General features: G+C 44.8%; 2 non-coding genes across 2 annotated transcripts; both read left to right on the top strand.

Moving 5' to 3' along the window:
- The first annotated feature begins 1,196 nt into the window (after positions 1–1,196).
- Positions 1,197–1,268, top strand: TRNAA-AGC (transfer RNA alanine (anticodon AGC)). Its single transcript has one exon. It is a non-coding gene; the product is annotated as a tRNA-Ala (tRNA).
- Positions 1,269–13,358: 12,090 nt separating this feature from the next.
- On the top strand, positions 13,359–13,431 carry TRNAF-GAA (transfer RNA phenylalanine (anticodon GAA)). Its single transcript has one exon. It is a non-coding gene; the product is annotated as a tRNA-Phe (tRNA).

The following is a 13,431-nucleotide window of genomic DNA, read 5'->3' on the forward strand; positions in this document are numbered from 1 at the left end:
AGGAAGGCAGGCAGGCAGGCCGTACCACTAGAGGTGCTCAGGCAATTCAGGTCCAGGGGAAGAGATAAGACTGCGGTGTAACTGCTTCACAATACTGGTGTGCAATGAGGAGCAGAGAGTGTGTCGGTCACTACCCTCCTAAATCGCTGCGCCCCACGTCTCTGGAGAGGGGCCGTCCTCGCTCGGTCCCGGGCACTGCTTCTCTGGTTCTGAGAGCCCCAAGGACCAGAAACAGGAAAGGAGATTAGGAAGCGCGTTCCTGTGGACATTGCACCTTTCAGGAAAAATGTTTCCGAGGGGAACTTGAAGGAAGAGAAAGAGCCCATTCCTAGCACAACACACTAAAAATCAGTCCCTTCCAACCATAATGACGGAGGTGTAGGTGGATCTTTGAACTCAGGGCTACTTCCACCAAAGTCACAGTATGAGGGGCATACCGTTGTAAAGAAAACTTCCTCCCCTCCCTCTTCCTTTGATCAGTGTAGACTCAGGCATTCTTATCTTAGCCATTAAATTCATTTACTTATTTTTGTTTAAGTGGACCCCACCGCCAGCCCATTGCGGGGCTCGAGCTCGCCCACCTGAGATCAAGGGCCAGATGCTTAACCGACTGAGCCACCCAGGCGCCCCAGGTTTTTGTCCATTGTAATGTTCAGTGCTTCCAAGATTTGTCCAGTAGACGCCGTGTCCTTCTAAGTCAGCCAGCGTCTGTTGAGCATTTCTTACATTCTGGCAGGGAGAGATGGTCCAGGCTCCTCTTGTGATTTCCCTGCCCCAAGCCTCGGGGACAGGAGATCCTTCCGGCAGCCTTGGTTCCTGCTGGTGGGGATCCGTATTAGGAAATTAAGATAGGACACCAGCTCTCCTCACTGTCACCAGGGTGTCGCTCTTTCAGCAGACAGAGCCAAGACGGGGCTCTTCCCTGACGTCTTCTCCTAACCCTTTGTGTGTAGCCCCGGATTTAAGGTGGGCTGAGCAGCACGAATGGACCTTGGGAAAGGTGCCTTTCTGTCCAGCATCATTGCCTTCCTCTTCATGCAGCCGGAAAGAGAATGCAATCTAGGGGGCTCCAAAATAAGGGAGCTGTATATAAAGAGTCTTTGTTAGCAGTCTCAGGTCCTCAGGACTCCCGGGGAGGTAGATGGCTGTGATTAAAATGCTTCTTAAAAAAAGGGAAAAGAGGAAGCAAAAGCCCTGGGGGTGTAGCTCAGTGGTAGAGCGCGTGCTTAGCATGCACGAGGCCCCGGGTTCGACCCCCGGCACCTCCACCTCCCCGATTCCTCCTGCACCTCCGCTACAGGGATCTTTTGGTTTCTGGATGAAAAACCCCAGGTTTCGGTCTGCAATTCTCCGTTGTGTTAGGAGGATGCTCTCTTAGCGAACTGCCTAGACAGACATCTTGGAATACAAGGTGATAATTAATGCTCGTTTACTCAAAAGTCGGCATTTTTATTATCCATCCACCCTGAGCAACCGCTGCTGTGTTCTCTAAAGTCTCATACTCCACAGAAACTGAGTTGTGTGGGAAATCTGAGTTCCGAGAGCAGGAACCTCTCCAACCTGAAAGGGCAGCTCCTAAGACAGTTAAACCATACCCACCTCGTCTTCCATGCGCCCCAAACTAGCATCCGGAACCAGGTCAAGAGGGTTTTTCCCGGATGGGAGGGAAAATTTAAAATTAAAGGCCTAGAAAATCTGAAAAAGTCAACCTGCTCTAGTACTTTCGGGGAGAACAGTTTCTTCTCTGGAACGAAGAACACGGGAGTGCCCAGTAATGAGAGGCAGCACCGGCCAGCTGCAAAATTTGCTGGGTCTTGAGCCCTGCCAGCGGCGCTGGTCACCGTCCCCTGCAGCTGGCCCTGATGACAGGTCAGGTGACAGGTCGGGGACAGTCCATCCCAGCCGAAGAAGCAGGCCGCTCTCTGTTCCCTTGCCATCTCTAGAAAGATTGAGAGATGTTCAAGGATGCCGGGTGTGAGCTTAGAAGGCAGAAGATGCTCGTTTACTACAGAGACCTGCCACACTGCCCTGCCCTGTTTGGATTCCAAAATTAAAGAGGTGACCAGAGTATGGGAAAACTTCCCTCTCACTGGTCCTGAGCTCAGACTCTGGGGTAGGAGTCCTGGGTACTTGGGGAAGCATCAAAGAGCGCAGACGCACCTTGTCCCCCGACTTGGGGCAATTGCTTTATGTTGTGGGACAACTCTACCTTCCTCCAAAGGGAGTTTTGAATCCACAGTCCCGATAACAATAATAACTTTGATGAGTCCTCGTGAACTTGATCAGACCACCCAGTTCATAAAGTAAAATAGTTTTTGTGTCTGACTTACACCAGGCGAAAATATTGTACAGGGACACTTAAGTGCAAAGCAAGAGCTCTGAGTGAAAGAGAAAGGCTATTCTTGATCACAAAAGAGGTGACTGGTTTGGTTTCTGTTAATTCAGTGTCGCAAATAATGTGCCCCTTTCAGGAAACCAAACCGCTGCGTTAATCAAGAGGCACTGTGAAGGTTTTGCTTCATGAGTTTAGGAGCCCCTCATCTCTCCCACTCCATAAACGTGGGCCACATTGGCAAGTCATGACCAATCACCAATTGTTCAGTGAATTAACCTACACCAACTCGAGGGGGCGTGCTCCACCCAAAGCAGACCTTCCTTTGCTGCAAGAGGAGTCGCCAAGCAATTCTGCACCTCCCGGATTTCACACAGCATCCAAGCCACGGAAGACACACCTTCCACTCTTCCCGAGACCTACCTCTACCCATCCCTCACACCTGGTGATTCCATCAAACATGTTCTAAGATTACACTCTTATTTTCCTCCAAATATTTTCACTCCTTATTTTGAATTCTGTACATATTGTAAATATGTAGTTATTCATAAAAGAAAAAAAATTTTTTGCCACACTACAATCTGTAAACAGTGTGGGTTTTTCAATTTATTATGAGCACAAGCAGGGGGAGCGGCAGAGGGAGAGGGAGAAGCAGGCTCCCCGCTGAGCAAGGAGCCCGATGGGGGGCAGGACTCTGGGATCATGACCTGAGCCAAAGGCAAGCGTTTAACTGACTGAACCACCCAGGTGTTCCTGCAACACACTTTTTAACTCATTTCTACCCTGAGGTTTTCTATGTGTGTGCATGTAGTATGAGGGTCAGTCAAAAGACACCTTGAAATCTCCCATAAAAGAAGTATCTCTATATTGTGTGTGGGGTGTGTGTGTGTGTGTGTGTGTGTGTGTGTGTGTGTGTGTGAAAGTGCTGTGCATGTTCTTATGAGAAATTATTTGACATTAGGCCATCTTGATTTCTCTGGTGACATGGGGAAAATTATTGAACATCTGTGGTCATTTTAACTGAGCCTTTTAATTTTTCTTCTGCCAAACAGCCTTGCCGATGACGTGCCATCGCTGGTGGTTTTGCACCGGTCTGGAATTTCTAAATTTTAAGGGCTCCAGGAAAGAACAACACTAAGCATATTCTTAAATGAAGGACAAGGTCACTACTGAGATTAGAATACTAAAAACTGAAAGCAGATGAAAACTAAGGTCATAAAAATTCAGATATGAAAACTCAATTTCATGAATAACTTCTTTCTTAGTATTCCTTGGGTGGAAACTAAATCACCTTATTTTATTTTATTTTGCCATATATTCATTTATCATTTCTAGGTCAACATCTTTGATGCAACCCTTCACTAATGTCTTGGCAATCACAGTTTTTGATAAAGTACCATTTTGTAACAGCCTGGATCACTAATGTTATTATGTAAAATATTGAACATCTGCTCTTGGATTCAATCTTCCTTTCAAAGAACTCTTTTTGTTTTGAATATATTTCATGTTTTCGTGTTAATGTAACTTAAGTTTTAATGGCTTTGTTGCTTGATTAATCAACACATTTCTGCAAATACCCCAGCATGCATTAGCACTTCACCATCAGTGAAAACTGCAAAACTAAATTTAACCTATGAAAGATCACCTTTCCACCTAAAACCAGTAGGACCAATTTTGGTCTTCATTTTTTGCAATCATTTCTATCCTTATCATATTGAGATACTCCTGCTTTTTTGACCAAAAAAAAAAGTCAAAATAAATCTAGTCTTCAATAAATTAGGTTTAAAAATAAATGACATGGGGCACCTGGATGGCTCAGTCGCTTAAGCATCTTGACTTCCACTGAGGTCATGATCCTGGGGTCCTCGGATCCAGCCCTGAGTTGGGTTCCCTGCTGAATGGGGAGCCTGCTTCTCCCTCTCCCTCTGCTGCTCCCCCTGCTTGTGCTCTCTCCCTCCCTCTCTCTTTCAAGTAAAATAAATAAAATCTTTAATAAATAAATGACATAAATGTATTTTTTTGAATTTTCTTTTTTAATTTAAATTCTATTAATTAACATATAATGTATTATTAGTTTCAGAGGTAGAGGTCAGTGATTCATCAGTCTTATATAATGCCCAGTGCTCATTACATCACGTGCCCTCCTCAATGTCCATCACCCAGTTACTCCATTCCCCAAAACCCCTCCCCTCCAGCAACCCTCAGTTTGTTTCCTATAATTAAGAGTCTCTTATGGTTTGTCTCCCTCTCTGGTTTTGTCTTGTGTCATTTTTTCCTCTCTTCCCCTATGATGTTCTGTTGTGTTTCTTAAATTCCACATATGAGTGAGATCATCTGATACTTGTCTTTCTCTGACTGACTTATTTCACTTAGCATAATACCCTTTAGTTCCATCCACATCAGTGCAAATGGCAAGATTTCATTTTTTGATGGCTGCATAATATTCGTGTGTGTGTGTGTGTGTGTGTGTGTGTGTGTGTGTGTGTGTGTCTTCTTTATCCATTCATCTGTCGATGGACATCTGGGCTCTTTCCACAGTTTGGCTATTGTGGACATTGCTGCTATAAATATTGGGGTGCAGGTGCCCCTTCTTTTCATACATCTGTATCTTTGGGATAAATACCCAGTAGTACAATTGCTGGGTTGTAAGGTAGCTCTATTTTTAACTTCTTGAGGAACCTCCATACTGTTTTCTAGAGTGGCTGCACCAGCTTGCATTCCCACCAAGGGAAGAGGGTTCTCCTTTCTCCGAATCTTTGCCAACATCTGTCGTTTCCTGACTTGTTCATTTTAGCCATTCTGAATGGTGTGAGGTGGTATCTCATTGAGGTTTTGATTTGTATTTCCCTGATGCCAAGTGATGTTGAGCACTTTTTCATGTGTCTGCCAGCCATTTGTATGTCTTCTTTGGAGAAATGTCTGTTTATGTCTTCTGCCCATTTCTTTTTTTTTTTTTTAAAGATTTTTTTAAATTTATTTATTCATGAGAGACAGAGACAGAGAGAGAGAGAGAGAGGCAGAGGGAGAAGCAGGCTTCCCGCTGAGCAGGGAGCCGGATGCGGGACTCTATCCCAGGACCCCGGGATCATGACCTGAGCCGAAGGCAGACGCTTAACCATCTGAGCCACCCAGGTGCCCTGCCCATTTCTTGATTGGATTATTTGTTCTTTGGGTATTGAGTTTGGTAAGTTCTTTATAGATTTTGGATACTAGCCCTTTATCTGGTATGTCATTTGCAAATATCTTCTCTTACTCTGTCGGTTACCTTTAACGTTTTGTTGACTGTTTCCTTTGCTGTGCAGAAGCTTTTTATCTTGATGAAGTCCCAATTGTTCATTTTCGCTTTTGTTACCCTTGCCTTTGGAGACATGTCTAGCAAGAAGTTGCTGCGGCCGAGGTTGAAGAGGTGGCTGCCTGTGTTCTCCTCTAGGATTTTGATGGATTCCTGTGTCACATTTAGGTCTTTCATCCATTTTGAGTCTATTTTTGTGTGTGCTGTAAGGAAATGGTCCAGTTTCATTCTTCTGCATGTGGCTGTCCAATTTTCCCAACACTACTTGTTGAAGAGACTGTCTTTTTTCCATTGGATATTCTTTCCTGCTTTGATAAATGACAATGTTAAAATTCTAATTTAGCTACCAATGTTAAACTGTAAATTTTAAAAATTGACTTAATTGAAAGCATTTAAATATAACAAGATACAAAAAGACATACTTGTAACTTTTCAGGTCTTCATATGCTCTGGGGTTAGCTGACAAATTAACCCTAAAATATCACCCGCCATAACATCGTCCCACTACACATGATGAGGAAGGGAAGGAAGCCAAAATTTGTGACCCAAAATATATCACTTTGACATAAAAATTACTTTGAGCAGAAAGCAGTTAAGAAGGAACCAACACAAGGAAAGCGCTCTCTACCCTCCCCATTTCTGCCTAAAGTCAGGACGTAAAGTCTCCTTTTACAGGAGACTGACACTTACCAGCCCAGAGAGGCACCAGAGGAATCAGCAAACAAACCTTCTCCATTACTTTCTTCCTGTGTATCTACCTTCCCAGTTTGCTACCCTTAGAGCCTAAAACTGCTTTCCTCTGTCCTGTCATTTCTCTGTAAATTTACTGTTCTTTTTCCGAGATGCTAAGAAGTTCTAACCTGCTGCTTTCAGTTACTGTAGATTTAGGTTAATCCCATGTGATATGCACCACACGTGTTAATAAACTCTGTTTTTCTCTTGTTCATCTGCCTTTCTGTTAAAGTCCCCGCTGAAAACCGAAGATGGCTAGAGGTAAAATTTCGCCTCCCTGGACCAGCCTGCTGGTCTCTGCACTGTTTCCACTGAGCAGGTGGACAGCCTGCGCCAGACCCACACTCGGTTAGATACCTCGGGTCCTCTGGTCAAGCACTTGGGGGTCAAAGCTAGTAAAAGATTCTACAACATTTTTAAGTCCTTATCTCCATGTTTACACTCATTTCATGGAGACCAGGAGCAAATAATGGAAGACAGCAGGTACAGTATTTTTCTCAACTTCTTGGATTATCAGAGAGCATAGCTCAGCAGTAGAGAACATGAAATGAAGTGCTGGGTTCAACATCTAGCTCCGTCATTCCTGCCCTTCCCCTTCAGTCTCTTAAACCATTTCAGACAAACCTTTCTCACTTTCCTCTCTTTGTATTAATTTACTCACTTTTTCCTGCTCATGTCAAAGTTAGATGCATACCCTCCATGGGTTGCCTTTGCTCTTGACCCATTTCAACTCCATGGGCCTCATCATTACTGATGGTGCCTGTCCTCCCAAGGAACGTCTGTGTGAAGCACACAAAAAAGAGAGATCTGGCTCCTGCAGGATCTCTTGAACCAGAGACCCCAGACACGGAAGATTTAGATCAAGCTTGAGGATTCTATTCCATTGGCAATATGTGGACGTGCATGAAAGGAAAAGAACAGGAAGAGAAAGAAACAATAAGAGATTATTAGGCAATTATCTCTGAAAGGGCATTATTTTTTCAAATGTGCCTGGGTCAATGCCGTAGCTGCAGATCAAGGAGAAGCAAACCTGCCCGGCGACTAACCCTCCGCCTTCTTCTCCGCCCTTCTGCCTCCGAGTGCAAATCATCCTGTGCAGTCACCAGAAGGAGTGAGCCATGCACCATGACTCTTCCCAAGCAAGTAAACTGGGGTGCTCCACAGAAGAGAACTAATCACTCTTTCCATCAACTCGGTGCTTCCAAGGTTGAGAAAAGTGGAGTTGGAAATGAGGGGGTTACTGAATCCACACTGTTCTGGTGTAACCACAATAGGTCTCCCATCCTTACCGGATGTAGGAAATGTGCTCAGTTCTTGTCATGAAGAACTCTCATCCCTCCGCTCATTTACACAACTTAACAGGCCACACCCTCCTCCACTCGGTCCTGAGCGGAATTCTTCAGAGACTGGCATCAGGAATGTAGGGATTTCATGTCTTCAAGTTCTCCTTGGCATCCCCCCTAAGACCACCTCCCCACCTCTTTTTAACTCTTTAAATAAAATCATGCCTGTTGTACACAAGTTCCAATCACACAGAGAGCAATGGAAGAAACATGTAAGGGCTTTGGAGTCAGAACGAAGGTCATCAGTGCCATAGACAGGAAGCACAATGTTCCTGTGGCCACCAGCTATGAGGGCAGAGGGACTCGGTCCCGTTTCCTCTCTCTGATTCCTGCAACCATGAATCCTGATGAGAGAGTTACGGTGCCATATACTGGTCACTGATTCAGAGCATTTACCCCCTCCTGGAAGTCATTACCCTAGCTCCCAGGAAATGTCTCTTGGCTTGTGCCATAACCAAGTATTTGAAAGGTCATTCCACCATCATATCAGGTCAGTTGCTTGCTTCGGAGTGATGGCAACACGATAAGACCAGCCAACTCCAGAATATTAGCCCATTGCCGTACTCCGTTTGCTATAAAATGGTTCATTATCTCAGAAACAATGCTGTGGCATGCTGTGGAACATAAGACATTCCATAAATTCATGGATGGTGGTTTCACAGGACCACTGTGAGAGGCAAAGGCAAATCTATACCCAGGGTAAGTTTCTATTCAGGTGAAAATACACACTGACCCTCTAATATGGACGGGGTCAATTGTAATGAACCTGACACCAGGGGGGTAGCTGGCTCCGTCGTGGAATGATAGCATATGGAGGCTCAGAGTTTGTCTGTAATGTTGGTAGTTGGGTCATTTAGAGGAGGCTTGAACCAGATTTATTTTGCTGTATAAAAGTCCACGTTGCTGAGCCCATACATGACCTCCATCCCTGTCACCATGGCCACTCTGTTCATAAGCTCATTGGACAAGGATAGTGATGACTAAGGAGAAGCTTACAGACATCATCCATCAGAATGGGTCATCCTGTTCACCTGCCTGTTAAGATTCCCCTTTGAAGAGGTTGCTCTTTGGGGAGCATTCACGGGGAAACAAATATCCTTAGATTCTGCACATTTGGAGAAATCTATCCATCTGCCTCCTTCCCAGACTTCTTTGTCACCACTTTACCAATAATTTCCCTTCCAAACTTCTACTCATCTAGCCAAACTATTAGCTATTAATTAGTGTAGACCTCTGCCTCACATCCGCCCTTGTAAGCAAAGCAGCCGGATGCCTTGCTTGAAGCTACACCTAGTGGGAAGATTTGCCTTTACCACCGGCCTTCACATTCTTTGGAAGCTGCTAATTTTTGTGTGGTTCCAGCATATGATGCAGAACCACCTGTAAACCATGCCTGGCCTTTTTTTCTTCTTCAGTTATAGGAAATGCCCTATGAGAACCTTCCTACACTGTTGGTGGGAATGCAAGCTGGGGCAGCCACTCTGGAAAACAGTGTGGAGGTTCCTCAAAAAGTTGAAAATAGAGCTACCCTACAACCCAGCAATTGCACTACTTGGTATTTACCCCATAGACACAGAGGTAGTGAAAAGAAGGGGCACCTGCACCCTAATGTTCATAGCAGCAATGTCCACAATAGCCAAACTGTGGAAAGAGCCGAGATATCTATCAGCAGATGAATGGATAAAGAAGATGTGATATATATACATTATGGAATATTACTCAGCCATCAGAAAGAATGAAATCTTGCCATTGCAATGACATGGATGGAACTAGAGGGTATTACACTAAGTGAAATAAATCAGTCAGACAAAGACAAATACCATATGATCTCACTCATGTGTGGAATTTAAGAAACAAAATAGATGAACATAGGGGAAGGGAAAAAAAAGAGAGAGGGAAGCAAACCATGACTCTTAATGATGGAGAACAAAGTGAGGGTTGCTGGAGGGGAGTGGGTGGAAGGATGGGGTATTAAAGATGATGAGCACTAAGGAAGGCACTGGATGTGATGGGCATTAAGGAGGGCACTGGATGTGATGAGCACTGGGTGTTGTACGTAAGTGATGGATCACTGAATTCTACTCCTGAAACCAATATCACACTATCTGTAAACTAACTAGAATTTAAATAAAAATTTGAAAGAAAACCCCAGAGAACCACCCTATGAGGCTGTAAAAGAAGGCTGAAGATACGTACCAAGTGAAAGGGCCAAGACAATATACGCTGTTTTCTCATGCAAATTATTCCGGCATGGAGACCCGCTCAGATATTCTATTTCTACTTGATGAGGAACTGATGTTATGCACGCCCAGCGTTACAGCTGCACAGATTAGGGAAGACCTCTGTCACGCCTGGAAGCTCTATTCTCATGGTAACTGAGTGACTCGTGCTCAGCCATTCATGCTCTCCTGCACCCAGTAACAAGCCAGAAACTATTTTTTTAAAAGAGGATAATACTTTGCAGAGGATGCCATAGTCTTGCTACTGAATCCCAAAGGTTTGTCCTGTGCGTCACTTATAGAAGAATGCTAAAACTCCAAATGCCATCTCTGTCTTTCACACACTTCCGAGTGCTCTGGTGGGTCATAGGGGTGAGGTGTCAGTGTCGCCCTCGTACAGCCTGGACCTGCTGCACAACTTTCTTTTTTCTGGGCTCCACACAAATGGGGAGCTTTCCTAGATACGGAGGAGAGATTCGTAGTTACTAGAGGCAGGGCTGGGGGTCGAAATGGGTGAAAGGAGTGATTCCCATTCATAAAATAAATAAGTCATGGGGATGTAAGGTACAGCATAGTGACTACAGATAATAATACCGTTTTGCATATTTGAAAGTTGCTAAAAGATTACATCTTAAAAATTCTCATTACAAGAAAAAACATTTTGTAACTATGTATGGTGACGGACCTTAACTAGACTTACAGTGGTGATCACTTTGCAATACACACAAACATTGAATCATTATGTTGTACACCTGAAAGTAATACAATGTTATAGGTCAATCATACCTCAGTTTTAAAAAACTGATAGCTTTCCAAGGTACTTGGTAAGTCAGTCAGAGTATTAGGTCCAACTGACTCTGTATTGCCTCCAAAGCTTAAAGAGGTCCACTGGACATTTTCCTTCTTTCCTAGTGGTAGGAGCCAGAAGCAGCAACTCGTTCACCACCTCTGAAGGGCTATCTTGACATACTCTGTAGAAATTTTACTGAAGGTGACAAGCTACTGAACTTTTGTAGGGCTCATTTCTCCCCCTGCGGCTTGCACGTATTGTACCAAGGAGTCTAAAGCACCCGCTACTTTTAGACCAAGGAGTCAAAAGCAGGCCCAATAAGCGTGTTATTATCGATATAATGGACCAATACCGCATCCTGCAAAATGGAGACGTGATCAATGTCCTGTGACTCGATTATTAAAGGCTGGAAATGTTGAATGTCCTCAAGTGAGAGCAGGAGGATCTTGCTGGCCCTGCCAGCCAAAGACAAACCATGCTTGATGGCTGTATTAGTTTGCTAGGGCTGCCAGAGCAAAATGCCATAGACTCGAGGCTTACACAACAGAGGTTTATTCTCTCTCAGTTCTGGAGGCTCAAAGCCCAAGATCAAGATGTCAGCAGGTTTGGTTTCTTCTGAGGCTTTTCTCCTTGAAGCAACCTTCTTGCTGTGTCTTCACATGTCTCCCCTCAGTCTGCATGTTGTCTGTGTCCTTGTCTCTTCTTCCTATAAGGACACAGACCTTACATAAATCATACTGGATTAGCGCCCACCCATAGGACCTCATTTTACCTTAATTATCTCTTTAAAGGTCCTATCTCTAGGGGTGCCTGGGTGGCTCAGTCAGTTAAGCGTCTGCCTTCGGCTCAGGTCATGATCCCAGGGTCCTGGGATCGAGCCCCACATCGGGCTCCCTGCTCTGCGGGGAGCCTGCTTCTCCCTCTCCCACTTGCCCTGCTTGTGTTCCCTCTCTCGCTGTCAAATAAATAAATAAAATCTTCAAAAAAAAATAAAAAAATAAGGTCCTATCTCTAAGTACAGTCACAGTCTGAGATCCTGTGGGTTGGAACTTCAACGTATAATTTTGAAGAGACAGTACTCAGCCCCAAACAGTGGTCAGTTTCTATCAGCATAAAGAATGAACTATTTTCTACAGCAATTGCTGCACATAAGTACCAGTGGTTGTGATGATTTGTTCCAGCAAGGAAATCATAGCTGGGACAGCAGCTAGAACTGAAGTCACCACTTCCTTAAATTCACAAAAGCACGCTGCCACTTCCCATGACGATTCTGTCTTCTGCACAGACCGACAGGCAAGCTGAATGGAGATGTGGGAAGAACCGCCACCGAGCACATCTTTCATGTCCTTGCTGATGGCACTTGTCTTGAGAATTCTTCCAGAACTGCAGTATCCTTTGTGTCTATTATTTTGGCGGGTAGAGAGAACTCATGGCTTCCAGCTGGCCTTTCCTCAATTCATATCTCCCACGTCAGGAGTCCAATCCAGATATCCTTGAGTGAAGAGGAGGCTGGCTCCATGTGAGAAGGGAACTTGGTACACAGCTAATAAGGTACATGGCAAATATTTCTTTTCTAGCCTTCCCCACAGACAACCCACTTACCGAGGAGATTGTTTGGAGACTATTGAACACGGCTCTGAGCCAACATTAAATATTGGAACACAAAATGCCACTGTGGTCTACCAGTCAGGGGGGTGGCTTATAGAGGTCGTGTGACCGATAGAATCAGGTCTGTTTTACCACAGGTCTATTTGAACCCCTGAATCCGCCCCATAGTACTTTCCCAGGACGCAGGATGCCTGGTTGGAGTAGATATACACAGCCCCTCCAGCATCCCATCACCAGAGCTGGATTCAGGGAGCCATTTTAATTGTACCCTCTATGACTGCCACTCCGGAACAGCAGAGAATGGCCACTGCAGGGACTTTTCAGGAAGGAGGCTGTTACTCTCCTCTCCAACACACTTCTCAAGGACTGGGAGAAGATAGTCCTCTAGACCAGGAGTTTCGGCAAACTTTTTTTTAAATGGCCAAAAAGTAAATATTTTAGCATTGCAGGTCACATGGCAAAATCAAGGATATAGGTACTTATATAACAAGAGAGAAAAAATTTCCACTTTTAAAAATGAAATTAAAGTATAATAATAGTTGAGTACAATTATTATTACTCCTAATCATTAGAAGAATGGAATTATCTTTGGGGATAACATTTTGCTTAATTGGGGTTCAAAGTTAGTGTTCCCTATTATCAAGATTTCTCAGCATTTTTGGAGATAATGAGAGACGAAAGGATGAAAAGAAGAGAAAAATGACGAACCTCAAGAAGTTTTACCTTTGGTTTCTTTTATTCTCTGAGCGGTGCCTGGGTCTACTCACAGGATGCCGCGGAGCGAAAGGCTGCCAGGGTTGCCCTCCCCCCCCCCCTCCACCGCCCCCTCCTCCACCTGCCACCCCGCCCGCCGGGAACTGGATCAACCCGCGCGCACGTGGAAGACGGTGGACTCCGAGTCTTTCTGGGTCGGCGAAGATATCGGACAACTAGACAGTCACACTTAAGAAATCTAAAACCCCCCGAAACGAAGGTCGAACACAGTCCGAGTATTGGAGGGGGAGGGCCAGGGGGAGAGGCAAGAAAAGGGTGTAGGTAGACGGCCGAAATAGCTCAGTTGGGAGAGCGTTAGACTGAAGATCTAAAGGTCCCTGGTTCGACCCCGGGTTTCGGCA

The sequence above is a fragment of the Callorhinus ursinus genome, unplaced genomic scaffold (genome assembly GCF_003265705.2).
Source record: "Callorhinus ursinus isolate GAN/ISIS: 27379988/994484 unplaced genomic scaffold, GSC_fseal_2.0 scaffold109, whole genome shotgun sequence".
Lineage (NCBI taxonomy): Eukaryota > Metazoa > Chordata > Mammalia > Carnivora > Otariidae > Callorhinus > Callorhinus ursinus.